We start from the raw sequence: 27785 nt of genomic DNA, 5'->3' as shown, positions 1-27785 counted from the left end.
GATGCAGTTACCACAGGCTCTGTTACACTTGAGCAGTTGGTGGTCATGGGAAGGGTGGGGCTTTAGTCTGTCAGCACGCTCCTGTCGCTGTTTTCACCTGGCTTCCACTTTTTCCCGACGACAAGACTCGAGGTGCTTGATGTCTTCCCTGATGTTCCTCCTCCACTTTTGATGATCTTGCACCAGTGATTCCCAGGTGTCTGTGGGAATGCCGCATTTCACCAGTGAGTCCATAAGGGTATCCCTGAATCGCTTCTTCTATCCACCTGGGGCTCACCTGTCGTTTCAGACCTGGGAGTAGAGCACATGCCCAGCCCATTGTAGCTGATCAAGGAGGGTCAGCGCCTCAATGCTGGGGATTTTGGCCTGATTGAGGTTGCTGGTGATGGTGTATTTTTCTTCCCAGTGAATTCGTAGGATCTTTCACAGGCAGCACTGGTGGTACTGCTCCAGTACTTTGAGGTGTCTGCTGTAGCCATCTAGGAGAAAGGGAACCACCACAGCTATGTAAAACCTGATCTTGGTGTCGGATCTGATACTGTTGATCATGAACATCCTTTTTCTCAGGTAGCCGAAGGTTGCACTAGCACACTGGAGGCTGTGCTGAGTCTCTTCATCAAAAGCTATTTTGGCAACAGGACACATTTGAGGTATTAGAAATGGTCAATATTCTGTAAGGCATCCCTGTAGACCTTGATGATTGGATGTTGATGAAGGATGTTCAAGGTGAGACCCTTGCTCTCATATGCTTCCATAAACATGCTGACAATGGTCTGGAGTGCATCTGCGGAGATTGCACATACACAAGCATCATCAGCATGTTGCAACTCAATGACACTGGTTGGGGTGACTTTGGATTTGGTTTGAAGGTGACTGAGGTTGAATAATTTCCCACAGGTTCTGTAAGTTAGCTCCACTCCAGCCAGGAACTTGTCTTATTTAGACCCACTACTTACTGCCCATAGGTGGGATCTATCCCTCTGTTCTATCCCATTCATGTGTCTATCAAGGTACACCTTATATGTTGCTAACCGGCTTCCATCACCTCAGCACTCACCATCCTCTATGAAAAACCATTTTCCCTTCACTTCTCCCCTAAACTTTCCCTCTCTAACCTTGAACCTGTGCCGTCTTGTAGTTGACCTTTCCAGCCTAGGTCAAAGCCTCACCCTATCCTAGCCTCTCATAATTTTGTAGAGCTCTGCAGCCTTTATCTTTCCAGTGTAAACAATCTGAGTTTATCCCATAATTAAAAACCTCCAGACTAGGCAACATCCTGGTAAAGCTTCTTTGCACCCTCTCCAAAGCATCCATGTTCTTCTGGTAGTGTGGTGACCAGAACTGCATGCAGTATTTCAAATGTGGCCTAACTAAAGGTTTATACATAACTTGACAACTTTTATATATGATGCTCCAGTTGATGAAGGCAAATGTGCTGTACACCTCCTTGACCACCTTATCCACTTGAGTTGCCACTTACAGGTATCTGTGGATCCCTACACCCAGATCCCTCTGTGTGTCAATGCTCCTCAGCCATTTATCGTATAATTTGTACCTGAATTTGATCTTCCAAAATGCATCACTGAACATTTGTTCAGATTTAACTCCATCTACAATTTCTCTGCACAAATCTGAAATCCATGTATATCCCACTGTATCCTTTGACAATCCTCCTCACTATCTGCAACTCTGACAATTTTGGTGTCATCCATAAACTTACTAATTAGACCACTTACATTTTCCTCCAGATCATTTATATATCTTACAAATAACAGAAGTCCCAGCACAGATCTGCAGAATACCACTACATACTGATCTCCACTTCACAAAACACCCTTCCACTGCTGCTCTGTGTCTTCTGTGACCAAGCCAGTTTTGTATCCATCTAGCTAGCTCACCCTGGATCCCACGTGACTCTACCTTTTGCACCAGTCTGCCATGAGGTATCTTAGCAAATGCCTTATTAAGGTCCATGTAGACAACATCCATCACCATTTCCTCATCAATCATTCTTGTCACCTCCTCAAAAAACTCAACCAAGTTGGTGAGACATGACCTTCCCCACACAAACCCATGTTGCCTATCACTAACAAGTCCATTCCCTTCCAAATGTGAATAAATCCTGTCTCTCTGCACTTACTGTAACAACTTCCTCACCACTGACGTCAGGTTCACTGTCCTGTAATTACCTGGATTATTTCTGTTTCCCTTCTTAAACAAAGGAACAGCATTGACCGTTCTCCAATCCTCTGGAACCTTGCCTGCGGCCAAGGCAGATACAATGATATCTGTTAATGCTCCAGCTATTTCCTCCCTTGCTTCCCACAGTTTTCTGGGATAAATCCCATCTAGCCTTGGGGACTTGCCTACCTTAATCCATTTCAAGACACCCAACAATTCCTCCTTCATTATATTGACCCACCTGAGAGTATTCACACACCTTTCCCTAATCTCAACATCCCTCATGTTCCTCTCTTTGTTAAATATCAATATAAAGTATTCATGAAGGGTCTTACCCATTACTTCTGCCTCCACACATACACACCTTCCTCTGTCCTTGAAGGGACCTACTCTTTCCCTAGCTAACATTGTGCTCCTAATATATGTATAAAATATATTAGGATTCTCCTTAACCCTGCTAGCCAAGAATATTAAACAGGTAAAAACTCTCCTTGGATGCTGCCTGAACTGCTGTGCTCTTCCAGCACCACTAGTCAAGAATATTAAACAGCGTCCTTTATCCCTCCTAATTTCCCATTTGAATTCCTTACTACTTTATATTCTTTGAGGACTTGATTTTACTTGCCTAGACTTTAGATCTGCTTCCTTCATTTTTGAGTAAGTTGATAACTTCCCCTGTCATCCAAGATTCCCAAATCTTGCCCTTCTTGTCATTTATTTTCACAAGAACATGCCTATCCTACATTTTAATAAAGTGGTCTTTAAAAAAGTCCCACATGAGGGATTGATAGAGTTTGATAGAGTTTAATTAAAGTGCAAAAGTAGAGGCTGTTAAATATTGTCTTTCTTTGATGAAACATTCAATAAATTTGTGTTAGATCTTCCCCCATTATCTTTGCCCATCTCACCACCTGAGTTAGAAAGGGTTGCTGCAAACTGGTCAAGGTTAGTCAGGATACATTCACTTTACATCACTGAAACCTCTAAATTCGCCTTCTCTTTTGTCCTTATCAGTGTTGTTCAGTTTTGAGAAGACCACTATGTCTGTTGCCAGATATAATGACTGCCATTTTAGTAAAGCACTGAGTGAGTTCTGCATTGTTGCCAATTTTCAGTTGAGACATTAAACCTCTGTCAACCTTCACAATAGAACTTAAAACATCTCTGGCACTATTTCCTTGACCAGTTTGCGAAAACCCTTTCTAACACTTTTTAAATCAGGAGCATGAGGCAGTGAGGTGGGCAAAGGAGATAATAGGGGCACATCTCACACAAATTTATTGAATGCTTCATCTATGAAAAAGAATTAACAGCTTCTACTTGTGCACTTTCATGAAACTCAATCAAACTCTATCACTCTCTCATGTGGGAGCTTTTAAAGACCAATTGATCAGAGTGCAGGATAGGCATGTTCCTGACAAAGGGTTACAACCAAAATGTTGACTTCTCCACCTCCTGATGCTGCCTAGTTTGCTGTGTTCTTCCAGCCTCCTGCTTGTCTACTCTGGATTCCAGCATTTGCAGTCCTTTTCTCTCTAACTATTTCAAAATTTACACATGAAAGAAGTGAAACTATCACTATATTCTAACAGATGAAAGGCTTAACAGACAATCAATTTTTCAATGTATAATTTCAGTTACATCACACTATAAATTTTTGCTATAAATTCTGTGTTAGGATTGAGCCCTCCACTATCACCTGATGAAGGAGCGTCGCTTCGAAAGCTAGTGTGCTTCCAATTAAACCTGTTGGACTATAACCTGATGTTATGTGATTTTTAACATTGTACACCCCATTCCAACACCGGCATCTACAAATCATATTTCAAAAACAGCATAGAGGTTTCCCTTGTGTTCTAGTCAACATTTATTCCATAATCACCATTGCAAGAAGAAATTATTTAGTCATTATCAAGCTGCTGTTTGGCAGAGCTTGCTGTGTGCAAACTGATTGCCTCATTTCCTTCATTACAATTAATTACCCTACAAAACTATCTCACTAGCTATCAAGAGCATTGAGATGACATGTAATTGGGGAGAGTATTTTGAAAATTCAATCCTTTTTTATTTGACTTTTATCAATGTGGTTTCCTATATAATTATTCTTCAGTTAGCATTGTCCGTTGAGAGAAAAGGCATTTGTCATTTTTGAATTCAATCCTCATCCCTTGCATGTCCAAGACAGTGTCGTGACATATAAAACTTATGACCTAATCTTTTTCCAATAATGAGTGCTTGCTCCTTCCAAAAGTAAAAATGCCTGAGTTAAAAACCCTTAATCCTCAGTATTTCACTCTTAATGTTGAATAATTTAATTTGTCAATGTGCAATCAATATGTGAAAGTTGTAAAATGTCTTGTGGTCAGTAATAGGTTCAATATAAATGATTTTTTTCGGTGATGTCAGTAGATGTTAGTAATCTGTAAGTATGTCACGAAGGGTTATTGTGGTGTATTCGAGCCCTGAGGTTCATATAACACATGCCACAATACATTACCGTACTGAAACTGCACTCCAGAAATTTATTCATAGTCAAACACAACAAATTTTATATGAGTGAAGCATAATTTTTGTAACAGCTCTGTCCCATGATTCTAACCTACAGCCTGTCAATGAAAACTTAGGGAATATATAAGCAGAAAAGCAAGATGTAACTGCAATTCCTGGTTTCTGCAGGATAGCTGTTTGGAGAATCATGGGTCAGGGAAAATTGAGGCCAAGTTTCACATTGCTACTTTGCTAGGTCAAGTGGAACTTCCTTCTTTGTTTTGCCTAATTTACTTGGAATTTACTCAGATCCAAATAGTACTTCAATTTTAATATCAACAAAGAGTTACAAATGTTGTAGGCGTGAGTTATCCCAGTTTCCTCATTTCCCCTCACGCCAGCTTGACCTGTTTATCTTCCTTCCCACCTATCTGCTTGATACTCCTCTCCGACCTATCACCTTCCCCCCCACCTTCATCTACTTATCACATTCCCCAACTACCTCCCCACCCCGCTCTCCCCCCGCCCCTCCCCCCCAGCTTCCCATTTAGTTCTCAGGCCCCCGGCCACAAACCTCATTCCTGATGAAGGGCTAATGCCTGAAACGTCGATTCTCCTGCTCCTCGGATGCTCCTTGACCTGGTGTGCTTTTCCAGCACCTCACTCTCGACTCAGGCTGAGTTATTGATAAGTCTGTTTTATCATTACCTATGGAGACTTCAGAAAGAAAGATATAAACAACACTGACAAAAGGAAGCAATGGAAAAAATAAGAAGACAATAAGACAGAAGAGTATAAATTAGGCCATTCACCCCACTGAGTCTGCTTTTCATTCTTGGGACTATTCTCGTGAACCTCCTCTGAAAGTACTCCAAGGCCAGTACATTCTTCATGAGATATGGGGCCCAAACCTGTGCATAATACTCCAAATGTGGCCTGACCAGAGCCTTATAGAGCCTCAGAAGGACATCCCTGTTTTTATATTCAAAGTATATTCCTGCTTATATATTCAACACTTTTATTGGAGCAATCAAAGCCCAATCAATGGGTTAAATCTTACAGTAGTTTTGGCAAAGTGCGAGCCACATTGGGTTTGGTGGAACTATTCTTGCTGAGGCCAAGTATGTTCTCTCACTAGATCTGGCAAAACCTGCCACATTCATTGGCTTTCCTGTTCTTATGGCAAGTATCATGTATGATTTCCTTCCCACTTTACCACTCATGGTTCCCAGAGCAACTGGACACACACCAGATTCCCAGGAATTGACTGCACTCCCTGGTACCAGTGTTATGTCTGAAAGGTCATTCTGCACCCGAACAAGCATCGTCAGTCCAGAGCTGCCCTTACATTTACCACAGTCAAGGCAGACAATTTCTCTTTACAATTAATGGATCTGACTCAAATAAGAAAATTTTTTTGTCAAATAGAAGTTTCTCAATAACAAAAGCAGGTGGTTTAACATTTATAATGTGTATTCTTTGATATGAGTGTATACTTTATAAATCAGTCCTTTATTGTAAGGCAAATAAACTACAAAAGTAATGGTGCCTTACTACAGCTGGACAGGGCATTTTTGAGAATACATCTGAAATATAGTGTGCAGTTTTTATGTTCTTACTTAAATGGAAGCCACCTTATCCCTCCTTCAAGGCAGAGATGATGAGAAATTTCTTCTCTCAGTAAGTCTTTGGTCTTTGAAGTTCTCTTCCCAGAGAACAAGGGGGAAATGGCTCATTGAATATGTCTGGAGTTAAGTTAGAGAGATTTTGACTTACAAGGATAAAATGGGTTATTTATGCAGTAAGGAAAGTGTATTGAAACCCTACCTTATTGAATATAGAGCAGGCTTGAGAGACAAAATATCTATTCTTGATGATCTTATGACTGACTGGCTTTGTAGTCGTGTTTTAGAATCATAGAACTGTAAATTGGGTGCAGTGCAGAAGGAGTCTATTCCAACACCAGCTCTTTACAAGAGGAACTCACCTAATCATAGTCCTCTGCTTATCCACCCAATGGCTCTACAATATTTTTATCTTCAGATAGTTACTTCCCTTCTGAAAGCCTTGACTGGATAAGCCTCTACCATCCTGTCAAGCAGAGCATTGCAGATCTTTAACTACTTGCCAGATAAAAATGGATTTTCCTCATGTCCTTGAATTGCTTCTTTTGCCAAGCACCATAAATCTGGTTCTTAATCTTTCTACAATGGAGACAGCTTATCCAACCCAAGCAACTTATCACTGAGACACTCAAAATTTAAATCTCCTCTTCTGATTCTGAAATGTAATTCTTACACTGCTCTTTGGTTTACAAAACCCTCAAACCCTGTTGGTGGCATTTTTCATGGATACATGAACAGCACATTGCTGCAGCTGTATCACATCTTCACACCCTGCGCTGTTGTGAGTGAAGATGCAGAAACAAGATAAAGATTGTCAGTGAGCATCAACATTGTGGAATCATAGGGAAAGGCCATTTACCCAATGTGCTCGTATTTACAGGAAGTCGACATTAGAACTGCTGTCCTCAGGGTGATTCATTCCTCCTTTGTTGAAACTTAGAACTGTGCAAGAACAAGGACTGAAGCACAAAGTTGCAGAGAATATCATCTCTGCTAGCTAGTCCTCATTGGAAACACAATGATCCCTCCTTCACATTGGGCAGAAAGCCATACAACCAAAATTACAAATGCACGTTATTCAAATGTGGCAAAGAATAATTGTCATACTCTTCCAGTTAAGCAAATGGAATGGTTGGCATATCAAGGTCATGCAAGATATGGCATGCCAACTATTAATTCATACATTGCAGGGTCAGTGGGCAAAGATAACATTATTTAAAGTGTATTCATAATATTTGTCATTATGTCTCCAATTCGCCAGCAATATTGCACATTTAAACTGATTGTGATATATTAATGAGCTGGTACATTGCATTGGGTTATCTAAATACCATTACAGCTTGCATGCAGTTAAATGCTGTCCCCCGGTTGGAATTTTCAATATTACTTGCTTTCCATTCACCACAGCAGTGAGCAAGCTCGTTTCTCTTGTCCCATCAACAAACTACTGCCATCAACAAATTTCTCCCAAATATACTTTGATTGTTAAGTGCTTCTGGATTCATTCCATTAAGATTGAATGCATTGCAATCCACAGGGGAAAGGTATCAGTGAAATGGAGTGCTTCCTGGAGTCCAATTTAAAACTTCTACCAGAATAAAAATCATGATTGTAATGGAATGTGTGCTGCTGGCAACATGAAACATTAACAGTTAATGCTTCTGAACTAAAATCCAGCAGTAATTCACGGCAATGTCTATATGAGCAATTATACTGGAGAACATGAATTTACACAGTCATGGCACCAGATATTGACATCACATTGCACCAGCTCCTTTGATCTCCCTGTCCTGTTTATGTCATAGCTAAAAGGACGCAAACTTAATTTAGAAGAATTATTGAAGATTATTGAGTGAAGAAACATATAAATGAATGGTGGCTGAATGGTTAGCACTGCTACTTCACAGAGCAGGGGAACAAGGTTCAATTTCACCCTTGGATGATCGTCTGTGTAGAATTTGCACTTTCTCCCTGTGGGTTTTCTCCAGTTTCCTCCCACAGTCCAAAAATATGCAGGTTAGGTGGATTGGCCATAGTGTCCATGGATGTGCAGACAAGATGGATTAGCCATGAAGTTGTTGGGGTTTGGTAGGCCTGGGTGGGATGGTCAGTGTGGACTTGATGGGCTGAATAGCCTTCTTCCATATTGTAAGGCTTCTTTGATATGAGAAATGTGTCACCAGTTTCAAAATTTCAGAGGATTAAGTGTGGAAAGGAGAAAAGACCAAAAATGAACCTTGGTGTTGCAACCCTCCTGGCAAGGTGGACCTTCAGAGGTAACAGCAGTTACTGGTCTAAATAATCTAATTGAGCTTCAAAACAATAGTTTCCTAAAACACCAGGTAACAAGGAAAACCTCCTTACACTGTTGCCAAGGTAGCTTAAATCAAAGGTATCCAGAAATGAGCAAGTAAACAAATACTTCCTGATTATTGCCTGATTAACTCTAATTACAGAGAACCAGATGTCAGAAATGACTTTATCTTCTGACAGAGCCTTTCCAGTAAGAGGACAAATAAAACCATTAAAACCATGAAATTTGTTGCAGAATGATACCTTAAAGAAGGTAAATGGTTATATTACTTCATCAACAGAAGTAAAAGTTGCATTTTACGAGTTCCAGCTAACATTGTCACATTCTTTATTATGTTTTTTTCCCTCTGGCAGAACCCAGCCAATCAAAACACATTGTGGATAATTTACAGTTGTGGATAATTGATTACCATGGCTGCAAAATGTGATTGTGAAAAGTTATACCTGGCACTGACAGGACATGTCAAGAATTTAACATATGAATACAACAAAAGCACCACAAATGGGTTAAGAGTTAAAGTGCATACCTTGATGAAGTCAATAAATCTTTGTGGATCAGCAAGTTCTAACCCCAGCTGACTGAGTCCAACCATCAAGAAAGTAGATATGCCACCTTAATTCTCACAGAGATGGGAAGAGAAAACTAGTTCAAACTCCATGCCCTCATAATCTTGTAACTGTCACCACCCGACCTGCAAGGGGATATAATAATGAAGACTATAAGACCATAAAACATAGAAACAGAAGTAAGCCATTCAGCCCATTCTGTCATTCAATGAGATCATGGTTGAGCTAATAATCCTCAACTCCATTTTTCTGCCTTTTCCCCCTAATCATTGATTCCTTTACGAATAAAAAGATTGTCAACATCAGCCTTAAATGATCCAGCTCCTGCAGCCCTCCATGGTAAAGAATTTGACAGATTCACTAAATTCTGCGTGAAGAAATCCCTCCTCATCTTCTGTCGACCTCTATGACTCTCTTTTAAATGGGTTTCGCTTCCCCTGAGATTATGGCCTCTTGTCCTCGACTCTCCCACAAGCCTAGGCGACCTACAGATTACTCCTACCAGTGTCTCCTTCCCCTTTGCACTTTTGCACCTCTAAGCAAATGAATTCCACCTCTTTTGATCCAAGATCATTTCTCACTATTGTACTTATTGCATTCTGTATTGACAATAATATCCCATCACTCTTTCTGTATGCCCTTTTACAAAGTAGAACATGAAGACTGCAGTTGCTGGAGATCAGAACAGAAAGTGGGGTGCTGGAAAAACACAGCAGGTGAGGCAGCATCCGAGGAGCAGGAGAATCGACGTTTTGGGCATAAGCCCTTCATCAGGATCCTGACAAAGGGCTTATGCCTGAAACATTGATTCTCCTGCTACTTGGATGCTGCCTGACCTGTCTTTTTACAACGGCATATACCCCTGAATATTTAGTTTCCAGTTTTGATCTCGTTTTCACCAAGTCTCAATAATAGTTATAAGATCATATTCTTGACCTGTACTTGTGCTATAATTCACTTATTTTGTTCTGAATACATTCAAGAGCTACTAATTTGTATTCATACAGCACCTCATCATGTTTCCATGAATGAACACTATAGAATGAGAGTTTATGAAGCACCATTTTGTGCATAGCATAGACCATTGAACATCGCTCTGATGAACAGTTGATCTAATTCTGTGATGTTAGGTCATTGGAAGAATTACCTGCTGTACTTCAAGTGCTGCCATGGAATTTATAACATCTACCGAAACCTCTTGAGTAGTCACACAGGATCTCAATTTACCACCTTATCTGAGAAACAATATCCAAAGCAATGCATCACTCCCTGAGTGCTACAATGAAATGTCAACCTAGGTTACGTGCTCACAGACTGAAGTGAGAATTAAAGTCATAACCTCTGAATCAGAACGCAGAATGTTACTAACTGTAAACTGATACAATAAATCTTTGTTTAGATTGTTTAAAACAATGCCTCTCACATCCAAACTAATCAGATTACTCTCCCATTTTCAGAGTATTGTTCCTTTTTTGTCACCAAAAATGTTGCTATACTAGTTGCAGATTCAGAGATTTGAGGTGTTAGGCTGAAACGTCATAGAATCATTAAATCCCTGCAGTGTGAAGCAGGCCATTTGACCCATCGAGTCCACACTCACCTTCTGAAGTGCATCCCGCCCAGAACCACTCCCGCTACCCTATCCCCATAGCCCTGCATTTCCCTTGGCCAATCCATCTAGCCTGCACATTCCTGGACATGATGGGGCAGTTTAGTGTGACCAATCCACCTCGCTTGCACATCTTTGGACAGTAGGAGGTAACCAAAGCACCCAACGGAAACCCACACAGACACAAGGAGAATGTACAATCTTCATACAGACAGTTACCCAAGACTGGAATCGAACCCAGACCTCTGGCACTGTGAGGCAGCAATGCGAACCACTGAGTCAATGTTGTGCATAGTACTATTTTTAATGAAAGTTTGTAAACTATTATGCATCTGTTGTTCATTTGCTTTGTATATTTTTTAATTCATTCACAGATGACATTGTTGCTAGCTAGGCCAGCATGTGTTGTCCATCCCTGATTGGCCAGAGGGCAGTTAGAGTCAACCACATTGCTGTGGGTCTGGAGTCACACGTAGGCCAGACCAAGTAAGGATAGCAAGTAAAAAGTGAGGTCTGCAGATGCTGGAGATCAGAGCTGAAAATGTGTTGCTGGTTAAAGCACAGCAGGTTAGGCAGCATCCAAGGAACAGGAAATTCGACATTTCAGGCCAGAGCCCTTCCTGATGAAGGGCTCTGGCCCGAAATGTCGAATTTCCTGTTCCTTGGATGCTGCCTAACCTGCTGTGCTTTAACCAGCAACACATTTTCAGCAAGTAAGGATAGCAGTTTTCCTCCTTAAAGGGCATTAGTGAACCAGATGGGTTTTCCCAACAATCAACAATGGTCATCATTAGACTCTCAATTCAAGATTTTCATTGCATGCAAATTCCACCATCTGCCATCGTGGGATTTGAACCCAGGCCCCCAGAACATTACTGAGCCTCCAGTGATAATACCACCAGGCCCTTGCCTCCCCATTGATCTTGTTGCTAAATTGATTGAAAATTGTTGATGCTGTTCTCAAAGTGTCATTATTCAATTTGCTTATCTTTTCAAGAGATCACATTTGGATTTGTTTCTAATCCCCCCACATACACAATGCAGTATTTTCACATATACCTTACAACAGCCATCATTTTACCTCAGTACATCTTGGAAGTTTTTTTCCGTCTCGGCCCTCTCAAGTTTCTAGAGAATGATGTTTTCTCAATAATCTGTTCAAAGACATCATTATACACACCGGAGCAAATGAGACTTGAACTCAGATCTCCTGGCTAAGAGATAGGGACACTACCACTGCAACACAAGTGCCCTTGTGCTTCTGGAGACTTACTGTCATTAAATTGGGAGTCAAAATTTTAATTTACCAAAGCAAGCAGATGATACTTCTCTGGAAACATCAATGTGAAACATTCAAATATGTTCAGAGTCAATTAGAATCCCTACAGCAAGGAGGCAGGCCATTCAGCCCATCTAGTTGACATCAATCCTCACAAGAGTATCCTATCGAAACCCTGTAACCCTGGATTTCCCATGGCTAACCCACCTAGCCTGCACATCCTTGGGCACTACAGGGCAATTTAGCATGGCCAATCCATCTAACCTTTGGATTGTAAGAGGAAATCAGAGTACCTGGAAGAAATCCAAACAGACACAGGGAGAATGAGCAAACTCCATTCAGACAGTCAACTGAGAGTGGAAGTGAACCCAGATCCATGATGCTGTGAGGCAGCAGTGCTAACTACTGAGCCACCATGCCATCCCAGAACCAATTTTCTCCCTGCATCACCATGCAACAGCTGAAATGAAGGCAGAGAGTAAAGGTTAATTGAAAACATACGCTATTCTGTACTCAAAATATTCCTCATCTCATTTTGGGATTTTCTCTTTCCCTGCACTCACGACATTGTTTATACTTGGTCTGACAAGTGCAGTCAGAATGATAATTGTTGTAATCCCCTTTCTCTGTATTGAACTTGTGTATCCTTTTATTAAACTACATTCCAGGATACAAACAATATATTGACACCCTTCAATGTAAACCTGGATATTCCCTGAAACTCTGTAGTTCAGAGGCAATACTTTTCCGAGAAAAATAGATTGAGTGCCTCACGTTTCAAATTGTATATCTGCAATTTGACCAGCTGCATTGAAGCATAACGGATTACTTGACTACTTGACAAGAAGTTCCAAACATTTCATGAATTTTTAAATGTTTTTGTTTGCTACAATGGCATCATATTTCATATTTTTGTGAATTTGAATTGAAAGGATTTTTAAAAGAGATCAATGAAAAGATGGTGGGACATTTATTTTTAATCGACATAGTTCTCGAAAGTCACTTGTTTTATGATAACTGCTTATTTACTGAAGATCGCTGTCTGGGATTGTGATTGTCAAGTCAGAATTTCAGCTCTGGAGATAAGTTTGTTTGTTCAGTTAATAGCCATTCAGAAAAGGCAACGAGCATCCCAACCCAGCTTTCGGAAAAGACTCTCATTCTGGATTCAGTGTGGGACATGGAGAACTGGCCCAATCTAAACCTTAATTATCTTCCTGAAAAGTATCTGGAAGAATCCAGGATACTGTGTTTCTTGAGCAAGAAGTGGAAATTAAAATCCAAGACACATCTGCTTGTATTTCATGATAACTTTGTGCAGCAGAATATTAGATTTACATTCGATATCCAATTCATGTTTTCCCTTCAGGAACTAAGACATCTTGTCTATAAGTTTTTTTTTCCCTAAAGTGAATCTCTGCAGAGAATAATTCATTTTTCTGCTTCAACCCAACATATGTGTGTTTTGAATTAGTTAGAGGGAAAAATATGTATATCCTTGTATCAAAAACTAATGGCATAGTCACAGTATACCTTTTGTTTTAGAATAAATCAATAACTTGGTGTTACAAAATTAATCTGGTTTATTTTTAACCTAAAATAGAAAAAGAAATATATCTGATTGACCATATTGGAAACAAAACAAAGCAATTAAATTTACGTTGTTACCTGTGAAATAGTGAAACTAGTGAAAGGGAGTGTACTTCTCAGTTGTAACATAGATGTGAGGGCTTCTCTGAAATACCCAGTGCTGACAATATTTGATTTGATTCGATTTGATTTGAATTATAATCATCACATGTACCAAAGTACAGTGAAAAGCATAATTTCGCAAGCAGTACAGGCAGGTTATAGCACAAAAGGATATACAGATCATGGGGTGCTTAGACAGAGTGAGGCATGCAAGGTTACAACTGTACAGAATGTGCAAAATGCAAGATCAACATTATTTGGAGTTAGAGAGTCCGAACCTGTTAGAGCATGTGTTCAAGCTTCTGTATCTTCTGCCTGACGGAAGAAGTTGGAAGAGAGCATTGCCCGAGTGCAATGAGTCTTTGATGATGTTGGCAGCCCTTCCATGGTAACAACAGATGTAAATGGAGTCCATGGATGGGAGATTGGCTTCCATAATGTCTTGGGCTGTGCACACAACTTTCTGTGCTTTCTTACAGTCTTCAGCAGAGCAGTTGCCATACCAAGCTGTTGTGCACCCGGACAGTATAGTTTCAATGATGCATCTGTAAAAGTTGGTGAGGGTCCTTATGGACGCGCTGAATATCCTGAGCCACCTGAAGAAGAACAACATTGCTGTGCCTTCTTGACCCTCGTACCTACATGGGAGGACAGATTGTCGGTTATTGTCACTCCTAGGAACTTGACGATCTTGATTTTCTCCACCTTAACTCCATTGATAGAGATAGAGTGTGTTCTCCTCCATTCTTCCTGACGTCAATGATCAGTTCTTTAGTTTTGCTGACTTTGAGAGTTGTTATCATTGTATCACATCATTGAGCCCTCTATCTCCTTCCTGTATTCTGAATCATTGTTATTTGATATCTGTCTGAACACCAGTGGTGTCATCAGCAAACTTGTAGATGGTGTTTGTTTGAAATTTGGCTGCACAGTTATGGGTGTACAGGGAGTACAATAGGGGTTAGGAATGCTTCCATGTTGAGGGTTATCATGGAGGAGGTGCAGTTGTCTATCTTCACTGATTGCTGTCTGTGGGTCAGGAAGCTGAGGATCAAGTTGGTGAGGGCAGAGCCGAGACCAAGATCATGGAGTTTTGAGATCAGTCTGGGGGGATAGTGGTGTGGAAGGCGGAGCTATAGTCAATGAGTAGGAGCCTATGTGGGTGTCCTTACTATCTAGATGTTCCAGGGATGAGGGCAGGGCGAGGGAAATGGCATCCACTGTAGATCTCTTACATCAGTGAGCAAATTTCATGGAGTCAAGGAAGGCTGAGGGACAGGAGTTGATGTGGGTCATGACCAACCTCTCAAAGCAAATCATGATTATGGACATCAGAGCTACAGGGCGATAGTCATTAAGACACGTTGTGTGTGTTTTCCTCAGTACCGGGATAATGGTGGTCTTCTTGAAGCAGATCGGGACTACGGCTTATACAAGGGAGAGGTTAAAGATGTCACTGAATACATCCACCCGCTGGTCCACACAGAGTCTGAATGCTTGGCCAGGGATTCCATCCGGGCCCATCCCTTTCCTTGGGCTGACTCCAAGGAAGATCAATCTGATGCCTGCAGCAGTGACAGAGATAACGGGTGTGCCCCGGGCTGTCAGGGCAGGTGGCACCATGCCACTGGCATTCTGCTCAAACCGAGTATTGAAAGCATTGAGGGCATCAGGAAGGGATGTGTCTTTGTTCACTATCATGCTCTCCTTCATTTTGTATTCTGTCAAGTTATTTAGTGCTTGCCACAGGCAGCAGGAGTCTGGATGGTTGGTTTGGGCCTCTACCTTGGTCCGGTACTTCCTCTTGGCATCTCTGATGGCTTTGTGGAGAACATACCTAGCTTTTCTGTATAGGTCTGGGGCATCTGACTTGAATGCTGCACGCCTGGTCTTCAGTCGCCAGTAGATTTCCTGGTCCATCTAAGGTTTCTGGTTGGGGAGCACTCGGATTGACTTCTTTGGAACACAGTCCTCCACACACTTGCTAATGAAGTCCATGATGGTGGCAGCGTATTCATCTAGGTTTCCCACTGAGTTATTGATTATGGTCCTGTCCACCGATTACAAGCAGTCTCGGAGACACTCAGACCAGCACTGTGTGACTTTCTGTGAAGGATCCTCCCATTTAAGATTCTGCTTGTAAGTTGGGAGGAGCACAGTGCTGTAATTAAATTTTCTGAAATGTGGGTGCTGGGTGGAGCAGAGGGCGTTTTTGATGGTAGTGTAGCAATGGTCCAGGATAATTGATCCTCTTGTGGGACAGGAGACATGTTGGTAGTATTTTGGCAGCACCCTCTTGAGGTTGGCCTGGTTGAAGTCACCGATCACAATGAATGGGGCCTCGGGGAATTTTACCCCCAGAGCGTTTGTGGCGGTGTAAATTTCATCCAGGGCATTCTTCACCTCCACCTGGGCTGGTCTGTAGACTGCGGTCAGGATGATGGAGGTGAACTCACATGGCAGATAGAGGGGACAGCATTTCACTGTGAGGTATTCTAGTTCTGGAGAGCAGTATCTCATCAGGGTCACCAAGTCTGAGCACCTGGAGGTGTTGATCTGGAAGCATACTCCTCCACCCTTTGCCTGACCTGAGGATGCTGTGAAGTCCATGCGATGTATGGAGAACCCCTCAGCTAGCAAGTCTCAGTCAGGTTTGGTAGGAGTATGCCATATCTCCATAAAACAGAGCACATAACAGTCTCTCAACTCCCTTTGGAAGGCAAATCTAGGTTTGAGTTCATCCATTTTGTTTTCAATAGGCATGGACATTTGTTTGGAATATGTTGGGGTGGGAGGATTTGAAACTGTGTTGTTTCAGTCTTAAAGTCATGTAATGATAATTGGAAAGGTAGAAACAGAAGGTCATTCAGTTTTGTGTACCAAGATGGATTTGGATGCTACTAAGACTTCTTCAAAGATATTTTTTATTCACTCGTGTGACATTATTGACTGGGTCAGCATTTATACCCATTCCTAGTTGCCCTTGATGTTGGTGAGCATTCTTCTAGAACTGCTGGAGTCCATATGCTGTAGGTAGATCCACAACGCCCTGAGGGAGGAAATTCAAGAATTTTGTGTGCATGACAATGAAGGAACGGTGATGTATTTCCAAGTCAAGATGGTGCGGTGCTTGGAGGGGAATATGCATGTGCTGGTGTTCCCATATAACTGTTGCCTAGTCCTTCTAGAACATGCCGGTGAGTGGGACAAGTTGATGGAAACTTGTGGGAGATGCAGGAAACCTTGTCCTTCACTCAGGAGGAGTCGATTGTGGGTTTGAGAGGTGCTTTTGAAGGATCCTTGGTAAATTTCTGCAGTGTATCCTGTAGATGGTACACACTGATGCTTTATTTTGAAGGATTTGGTTGTCTATGGATGTGGTGCCAATCAAGTGGCTGAGTTGGCCCGGATGTGTCGAGTTTCTTAAGTGTTGTAACTTTAAACATTCATGCTTTCCAATAGTAAGAATATACTTAGAAAATTTATGATTGAAATAAGGCAGACAGCTGAGTTGGCTCACAAGTTCAAGACCCTTTTTTCCATCACCCTTATAAACCCAAGAAGGATGAAAGTTGGGAGGCGAAGATCTGAATGTTGTCACAAAGTGGGACCAATTGTTTTCCTGGTCTCTCAGTTTTGAAGCAAACATTCAATGAGCACTTTTTTTTAGATTAGATTACCTATAGTGTGGAAACAGGCCCTTCGGCCCAACCAATCCACACTGACCCTCCAAAGAGCAACCCAGCCAGACCCATTCCACTACATTTAACCCTGACGAAACGCACTTAACACGATGGGCAAGTTAGCATGGCCAATTCACCAAACCTGCACATCTTTGGACTGTGGGAGGAAACCCACAGAGAATGTGCAAACTCCACACAGACAGTTGGCTGAGGTGGAAATTGAACCCAGGTCCTTGGCGCTCTGAGTACAGTAGTACTAACCACTGAGCCTCTGCATATTACATATAACTTTGCACTTTCCAAACTACATTTGTTAACCAGTTTACATCAGCATAGAATTTTCTTTTAACAATGATCTAATAATTTGATGGTTATTTAGGAAGCCTGATTGATGTGTCTTTCTATTTTAAGTCTAATTTAGAGAGACTGTATGAGTAATCATATCAGGGATTGGGTACAACAGTTGAATTTTTGTTATGACATTTGGAGTATTGGGAGGAAGATAACCTCTTCCATCTCAGGTATAACTTACAGTTAATTTGTTTTCTTCAATATATATTTGTTGACAGGATGAACTATAAAACATCTATTTCATTAAAACAATGATTGTTTTTCATCTGTGATGATGTTTTCGTCTGATACCTGAGAAATTAATTGTAATAAAAACCTAAAGTCTCTCAGAAGAAAATATTGAGCTAATATAATTATTAGCCCAGAGTCATTTAACAATCTTACTTTTCTCAGCTCGGTATAACTATTCGCTGCTTTCATTTTGTTAAATTCTGAAACTCGATTTAGACAATTCCTCCAATGATTATTTAAAACTTACTGGTTAAGTGGTAATGTACATACAAACCAATGGAAATGGCTGGAGGTGAAAAATTGAAGCTGATTGAAAGATTGAAGACCTCAGTCGGTGGGTGGATCACCTGATGGAGAAGTGAGCCATTTGGAACTGGATATTGCTTCAGGACATGGTCGTTACCAAAGACATTCATTTCAGCCAAGTGCAATCACGGAGATGTTACAACTGAATCAGGTTTGGGATAAAACAACCAGAGTTTCTGTCTCTGACCTTGTATACTCTTGTGTATAGGTGAGGGTGCCCATTGTTCTCTGTGTGTATATGGTGTGCACATTTCTTTATGCCTTTATTATTATGCATATGATACTTGATATCTGATTGTGAAGTTGTGCATGGACGCATGTTTGCATCTGTGTTTAGTTTTTTTTAATATAAGACATAAGATATAGGAGAACAGCTATGCAATTCAGCCCACCAGGTCTGCTCCATCATTTGATCATGGCTGAGATCTATTCTCAAATCCATTTTCCAGCCTTCTCCCATTAATCCTTGATCCCCTTACTAATCAAGAACTTATCTATATTTGTTTTAAAGACACTCAATGACTTGGCCTCTATAGCCCTTTGCAGAAATGAATTCCATAGAGTCACCGCGCTCTGGTTGAAGAAATTTCCCAAATCTCAGTTGTAAAAGGTCACCTGAGGCTGTGCCTCTAGGTCCTAGTCTTTCCTCCTAGTTGAAACATCTTCTCCACGTGCACTCCATCTGGGCCTCCCAGCATCCTGTAAGTTTTCATTAGATGCCTTCTCATCTTTCTAAACTCCAGCGAGTGCAGACCCAAAGTTCTCAACCACTCCTTACATGACAAGTCCTTCATTTCCAGGATCATTGTTGTAAACCTCCTCTGTGTGTGTATAGTTTTTCTATAGTTACATATGCATGTGTTCTGTCATTGTAGGTTTGCAAACTCAGAAGGGAAGCAAAAACAGCAGACTCCAGTGAAAATGACTCATATTGGTCCATTTTGTATACATCAGAATGGAGCTCCAATACTAACAAAATGTTCATTTCCAAGTGTGACATTTTATTTCTGTAGAAGAGTCATACCTAACTCAAAATCTTTCACCCTCACAATGCTGCCATACTAGATTAGATTACAGTGTGGAAACAGGCCCTTCGGTCCAACCAGTCATCCAACGAGTAACCCACCCAGACCCATTTCCCTCTGACTAATGCACCTAATGCTATGGGCAATTTACCATGGCCAATTCACCTCACCTGCACATCTTTGGGCTGTGGGAGGAAACCAGAGCAGGCGGAGGAAACCCGTGCAGACACAGGGAAAATGTGCAAACTCCACACAGACAGTCACTGGAGGCTAGAATTGACCCTGGGACCCTGGCGTTGTGAGGTAACTGTGCTATCCACTGAGCCACCGTGCCACCCCACTAAGGGTTGACAACATTCTCTGTGTTTGCCTCACATTTCCATCATCCTCACTATTTTGCTTTAATGCTATTTAGTTTCGCTGCTTATTTTTCCTCTTGGAAGGGCTCGGATTCCATTATAACTTCTATATCACACAACCAACGATCCCCACCTTCTAAATCTACATTAAAAAATGGCTGTATGAGGAATTTCCAAAGGACTATTGCATCTTTGATGAGCTTCTGAGCTTGAAATGAATGCACAGAATTGAAACAATGAGGCTGACAATGCAGCTTGTGAGTTCCCAAGCTCTACGGATTTTCTTTAAACGAGGACGCTACTTTCATTCCCTGTTGCTGCTGCCTCGGGAGACAACAGTTAAAGAGAAAAGTAGAGCCATAACTGCACAAAGCAAAAAATATAACTAACGACTCTCTATATACAGTGTCAGACTTATATCTAAAGTCCTCTGAAGCTACCATAAATAAATATTAAAATTGCTGAAACCGCTGAGATGCTGGTGCTTTAAATCCTTGTGCTGCTGAAGTTTTCAAGGTAGTGGGAAATTAATTGCTCTGCTGAATTGCTCCATGGGCCTCATAGTACATTAAAACATCATTTATTGCAGGTAAGTGGGCCTCATAGTGCTAACAACTTCGACAATACAAAGACAATACAAATACAAGGCCTCCTTGCAACAGGTCTGCAATGTAGCGCTGCTTCCATATCATTTTCAATTGCAGCCACTCCCATCATTCAAAGTGTCCTTTGACCACACTGAGTTAGAAAGGTACATTGTCCTGTTTGCAGTGTGAGTTTGAGCAGAAATATGAAGTAAGCATGTTGACACAATGCAACAACTTCATTACAAGAGACCCATGTCAGACTTGTGTACATCATGACGTCAGAGAGGAGCAGGCCCTCAGTTACCATTGCATAACAACACTCCAACCAGCATCTTTAATTAAATAAAGCATCCTAAGGTACTCTATTGGGATGTTACCAAGGCACATTTGACACCAGGTCACATAAGGATGTAGGGTACGTAACCAATGGTTTGGTCTCAGATAGTGCTTTTGCTCCTGGGGTCAGGAGAACAAAATCAGGAATCTTACACATCAGACACAAGAGAAACCAACTTAGATGTTCTCATTTTGCATTCCAGGAATGCAGGTACTAATAGACGTCAGGTCCACTGCTTTTGAAATGAGTTCAGAGACAGCTGCAGGGCTGCTTTGGAGGCAGGCTGCTTTACTTGCACTGCCACTTTGTCCCACTTTAAAACAATTGAATAGATCCAAAGTAACCCTTATCTCTCATATCCTTATACCCTTCAGACATGCCCCATTCATGTCAGGAAATGGCACTTCATGCACAATCCACTTATAGTCTCTTATACCATCCATACCAACCTATGAAATCCACCAGTCCTTTTACATCCCAGTGCAAAACCATGCCCCCACCCACTCCAGTGGTTCTTTATGGATCATGTGAAAACCTATGCCGTTTTAAGTCCCAGTGCCATAAATATATCCTCATTGCCAAACTCCATGCCCCTCTCCAACTCCCTGGCTCTTTAGGGGCACTATAACAACTTAGTGCCCATTTGCATCATCCCATGCAGCTCACGCACTATCCTATGAAATTACGCTCTCCACACATCCAGCATCTTCTATCAGCAGATATCAAGATAAAATACAATAAAGTTCCCATTGTCTCAAGATAAATTCACTACTAAAAACAAAACACATACTCATTAATAAAAAAATTCAATTCATTAATCTAACTACTTTCAAATACCTAATCCCTTACAGAAAGCTAGTATTTGTACTCCTAAATGTCAAAGACATTTTAACTTGTGTACTATGAATGATGAATTAACAGGCACCCCACTGTGATAATGATTGGTAGTGACACCAGTTCAAGTCACACCAATCTATAAGTATGACTGTCAACTTATGTTGACAGATAACAAGAAACAGTGAGCAGTGATTTCTTCTTTTAAATGACCTAGCTTTTTGTTTCTAATTTATATGATTAATTTAGATTAAATTAAATATTTGACAGTGTGACATTCATGGAATGTTTAGAATCTTACAGTTCAGAAGGAGGTCTTTTGACCCCTTTTGTCAGTACCATGTCACGTCCAATGAATTTAATCATTTTTAACATATATTCGCGTCTCAGTTTAATAATCATGAATAGCACTTGAATGCTCCCGGACCACCAATTAACTCCCAAGTGTTGTTTCTTGACCTATCTAAAAGAAAATCCTACCTTTCCAAAAAATCTTTAATAAGCTTAGATCAAGCTTGCATAACCTTTTGCTTGACAGGTCACTTTTCAATCCTTCTCCTACTCAAGGGATGAATGAATATATTTCAGAAAGCACATTATTCATGAATGCCAAGAGTAAGTACGAAAACAATGATTTCCCATGAAAATCGGATGTAAATCAAGTTGCTTCATGAATCACTCCCCTCTCTCATCTCTCCCTCACCCCACACGCCTGGTGAAAATAGTTGGAGAACAAGGTTTGAGGATGGCCTTCTGGAATTCATTCTCCAGTGCAATGTTTGGCTTAGCAAAAAGGGTCCTTCATCATTGTGAAAACTTAGGCCATGAGATTCAAAGCAAGTCTTAATTATGGAGAGATTTAGGAAGAAATACTAGAGATTAGGGGTTCTATCATGGGAAGGAATGGATTTTAATGGTGAAGCGATGACAATTGATGATGTGTCAGAGCCTGGAATTGGAAGAAAACAGAGATATTCAAGTGTTATAGAGATAGGAATGGTAGACCCAGGGAAAAAAATTTGAAAAAATGAACGAAAACTTTAAAATGACTCTGTTGCTGGTCCATATTGGCCATCTCAAATTGTAGAGTGTTGGATGAATAGGCCCTCGGGCATTTTGGTAAGGTGATGGCCAAATAGTATTATTTTGAGAATATTAATCCAGCAATCCAAGTAATGTTCTGAGGACTTGGGTTCAAGTCCCATCATAGCAGATGGAGGAATTTGAAATCAATAATAATCTGGAATTACAAGTCTAATGATAACCATGAAACCATCGTTGATTGTGAAGAAAAACCCATCTGGTTCTCTAATGTCCTTTAGGAAATCTGCCATCCTAACCTGGTTTGGCCTACATGTAACTCCAGAGCCACAGCAATGTGGTTGGATCTTAACTGCCCTCTGAGTTATTAGGGATGCAGAATAAATGCTGGCCAATGACATCCACATCCCAGGTATGATTTAAAAAAAGAATATAAGAATAGGATGAACTCATGTTTACATAGAGTAAACAATTAGCCAGGACATAATTCCAATATAGTCATCCTAAAAGGAAGTTTGAACCATTTAACATCAAATAAGTGAGAGTAATTCAAAGAATATTGTTCAGCAGTTCACTGAGATAGCTCAGATTGTCCTTCCCTCTCGATATATTACTGAGACATCTGTCCTTGCTCTTGTTGAATCCTGTCATTATACTGCTGAAGTTACAAAAGAGACAAGCCTAATAGAAGCAGGCATTTATATTTATGAGGTAGAGTCACAAAGCAACATTGTTGCTGTAATTATAATATGATTATGATGCAATTAATATTCATGATTTGGCACAGAACCTTATTTTGCAAACAAACCAGAAGTGCTCCCTGCCTTACAATATGATCACAGAATGTCCTTTGCATTATGCCATACATAAACAATTTTAGGCATCTTTTTTAATCAAATAGAGACATTAACTTTTACAGCTCAATCACGGTGTATTTTGCAAGTTCATTATAATGTTGTTAAATACACTTAATTGTTACCTAACTATGCCCCTCCTCCACATAAGATATCTTGGCCTTTGATGTTCTGAGTAAACTGTGATGTGTCAGTTGTATCTATTCACATGATGTTCCAATGTAATCTATGCACTAATCAGAAAGCAAATCATTGAAGGGGAAACAGTGCAAGAGACTCAAATCATCTGAAACTCCAGTAAGAACAATAAAAAAGTAGGAAATTATCATATAACCCATCAAGCCTGCTCCAGTACTCAATATGATTATTGCTGACCTTGGTTGTAATTTCACTTTCCTGTCTACTTACTCAAGAGAACAAATATCCATCAATCTCCTTTAAGTAAAATCAACAATGGAGCAATAATGGAACAACGCATAGAGTCGAGAATTTCAAAGATTAAAATCTTTGAATGAAGAAATTTATCTTCAGCTCAATTCTAAATGATTGGCCTCTGATTCTGAAATGGTGCCCCAGGGTGTTATTGATTCCAACTAGGGAAGGCATTATTTAATTTTTGTTCAGCATTTACACTGTCAAACCAACTCAGAAACTTTAATATTTCAATAAGTTTACGTCTCATTCTTCTAAACTCCAGACCATATAAACTCAATTGACTCTGGCGCTCAACATAGGAAAAGTTTTCATCACAGTGACCAAACTATTGAACCTTCACTATATTGCCTCCTAATATACAGGCAAGTCTTCATTACTTCATATGGAGACAAAAATAGTATTAAAAATATAGTCTCATCAAAGCCAACTATAATTATGTAGGAGCAAATTACTGCAGATGCTGGAATCTGTACTGAAAACAACAAATGCTGGAGGTCATAGTGGATCAGACAGCATCCACGGAGAAGCAGAGCAAGTCTAGATGACTCTTCATCAGAACTGAAGTGAAGTGTGGAGGGGGCAGCTTGCATGCTCTAGTTGGAAGTGAAGGGGGATAGTGGGGCTTAGACTACTGGGGGAGAAAAGATGTTGATAGTTTAGATGAAATGATTGGAATGTGGAAATGACAGAACAATGGTGTGTCTCCTGCCAGGCTAGAAAGAACAGACAGTCCCACTGGGATGGGGGGAGAGGAGAGAAGAAATAATAACAGAGAATGAAACAAGTAAAGTTAATAAAAAAGGAAGGGAACGACAGTTGGTTCACAAGTTGAAGGTGTTGAACTCAGTGTTAAGTCCAGAAGCCTGTAAAATGCCTAGTTTGAAGATGTGATATTGTCTCTTCAGTTTGCATCATTGGAGCACTGCAGCATGTCAAGGACAGACAGTGGGCATGCTCACAGGACATTGTGTTAAAATGACTGACTATGGGAAGGTCATGGGCTGAGGTGTTCTGCAAAGCAGTCTCCCAGTCTGCATTTGGTTTCTCCAATATAGACTAGGCCACATTGGGTGCAGTGAATACACTACACCAGATTGGAGGAGGTACAAGTGAAATGCTGCTTCACCTGGAAAGACAGTTTAGGCCCTTAGATGATGAGCAGGGAGGAGGTGAAAGGGCAGGTGTTGCACTTTCTGCAGTTACATGGGAAGGTGCTGTGGGAAGGGGTGGTGGTGTTGGAGGTCGATGAATGGATTAGGGTGTCCCAGATGGAATGATCCCTGTGAAGTCAGGGGAGTGAGGGGAAGATGCATTTGGTGATGGTATTCTGCTGGAATGTGGCAGAGAATTATCCTTTGGATGGAGAGGCCGGTGGGATGAAGAGTGAGGACAAGGGGGACACGATCTTGCTGTTGTGAGTAATAGAATGAGACAAGGATGGAAGCACAGCTAATAGGTCAGATATGATTGAGGGCTCTGTCAACCACAGTAGACAGGAAATCACTGTTATGGAGTTATATAATTATGGCAAGGCTTCCTCATTCTTGTTCTTCAATCCCTTCATAATAAAGACCAACATGTGGGTTTCCTCCGGGTGCTCCGGTTTCCTCCCACAGTCCAAAGATGTGCGGGTCAGGTGAATTGGCCATGCTAAATTGCCCGTAGTGTTAGATAAGGGGTAAATGTAGGGGTATGGGTGGGTTGCGCTTCGGCGGGTCGGTGTGGACTTGTTGGACGGAAAGGCCTGTTTCCACACTGTAAGTAATCTAATCTAATCTAAAATATCATTTCCTTTCCTAGCTACTTAGAATCGCTACAGTGTGAAAACAGGCCCTTCGGCCCAGCAAGTCCACACTGAACCTCCAAACAGTATCCCACACCATACCCATTTGCCTATTACACTACATTTACCCCTGACTAATGCACCTAACCTCCACATCCTTGAACACTATAGGCAATTTAGCATGGCCAATTCACCTAACCTGCATATCTTTGGATTGTGGAAGGAAACCCACACAGACACAGCAAGAATATGCAAATTGCACAGAGACAGTCACCCGAGTCCAGAATCGAAAGCAGACCCCTGGGTACTGTGAGGTCGCAGTGCTAACCATTGAGCCACCGTGCTTAGTGTAACTGCATGGTGAATTTGTATCAATTGTACAACAACAGCAAAGTTTCTCTGAATGTCAGCATTTACATGTTTTACGTATTTTATTTAGAAATATGTTTTTCTACAGTAATAACTGAAGTGAATAATCTCACAGTTTTGCATATTATGCTCCATCTGCCATTTTGTTGTCCACCCACTTAACTAGTTTACTTGTCTTATGGCTACTTTGTATCTTCCTCACAGCTTCCATTCCAATCTAGCTTTGTCTTGTCAGCAAACTTAGATATGTTGTAGTCTGTGTCTTTGAATAATCATTAAGATAGATTGTAAATAGTTGGGACCCGGCATTGATCCTTGCAGGACTGTATTATTCATAGACTGCTAATTGGGGACAACATCGAAAAATACAGCACAGTACAGGCCCTTCGGCCCTCAATGTTGCGCCGACCCAAGCCCACCTAACCTACACTAGCCCACTATCCTCAATATGCCTATCCAATGCCCATTTAAATGCCCATAAAGAGGGAGAGTCCACCACTGCTACTGGCAGGGCATTCCATGAACTCACAACTCGCTGAGTAAACAATCTACCCCTAACATCTGTCCTATACCTACCTCCCCTTAATTTAAAGCTATGCCCCCTCGTAATAGCTGACTCTATACGTGGAAAGAGGTTCTCATTGTCAACCCTACCTAAACCCCTAATCATCTTGTACACTTCTATAAAGTCACCCCTAAACCTTCTTTTCTCCAATGAAAACAGCCCCAAGTGCCTCAGCCTTTCCTCATATGATCTTCCTACCATACCAGACAACATCCTAATAAACCTCCTCTGCACCGGATCGAATGCCTCCATATCCTTCCTATAGTATGGCGACCAAAACTGCACACAATACTCCAGATGCGGCTGCACCAGAGTCTTATACAACTGCAAGATGACCTCAGGACTCCGGAACTCAATTCCTCTACCAATAAAAGCCAGTATGCCATATGCCTTCTTCACAGCACTATTTGCCTGGGTGGCAACTTTCAGAGATCTGTGTACATGGACACCAAGATCCCTCTGCTCATCCACACTACCAAGTATCCAACTATTAGCCCAGTACCCCATCTTCTTGTTACTCATACCAAAGTGAATCACTTCACACTTACCTACATTGAACTCCATTTGCCACCTTTCTGCCCAGCTCTGCAGCTTATCTATATCCCGCTGTAACCTTCCATATCCTTCCTCACTATCAACAACTCCACCGACTTTCGTATCATCTGCAAACTTGCTTACCCAACCTTCTAGCCCCTCCTCCAGGTCACTTATAAAAATGACAAACAGCAATGGTCCCAAAACAGATCCTTGCGGAACACCGCTAGTAACTGCACTCCAAGATGAACCTTTAACATCAACTACTACCCTCTGTCTTCTTCCAGCCAGCCAATTCCTAATCCAAGCCTCTAACGCACCCTCAATGCCATACCTCCGTATTTTCTGCAGTAGCCTACCATGGGGAACCTTATCAAACACCTTACTAAAATCCATATACACCACATCTACCACTTTACCCTCGTCCACCTCCTTAGTCACCTTCTCAAAGAATTCAATAAGGTTTGTGAGGCACGACCTGCCCTTCACAAAACCATGCTGACTATCCTTGATCACATTATTCCTATCCAGATGTTCATAAATCCTATCCCTTACAATTCTCTCTAAGACTTTGCCCACAACAGAAGTGAGACTCATCGGCCTATAGTTACTAGGGTTATCTCTACTCCCTTTCTTGAACAAGGGAACCACATTTGCTATCCTCCAGTCTTCTGGCACTATTCCTGTAGACAATCAAGGCCAATGCCTCTGCAATCTCCTCCCTTGCTTCCCAGAGAA

This window comes from Hemiscyllium ocellatum, chromosome 21 (assembly GCF_020745735.1).
Source record: "Hemiscyllium ocellatum isolate sHemOce1 chromosome 21, sHemOce1.pat.X.cur, whole genome shotgun sequence".
Taxonomy (NCBI): Eukaryota; Metazoa; Chordata; class Chondrichthyes; order Orectolobiformes; family Hemiscylliidae; genus Hemiscyllium; species Hemiscyllium ocellatum.
The sequence above is the reverse complement of the archived record's forward strand: the minus strand, read 5'-3'. Positions refer to the sequence as shown.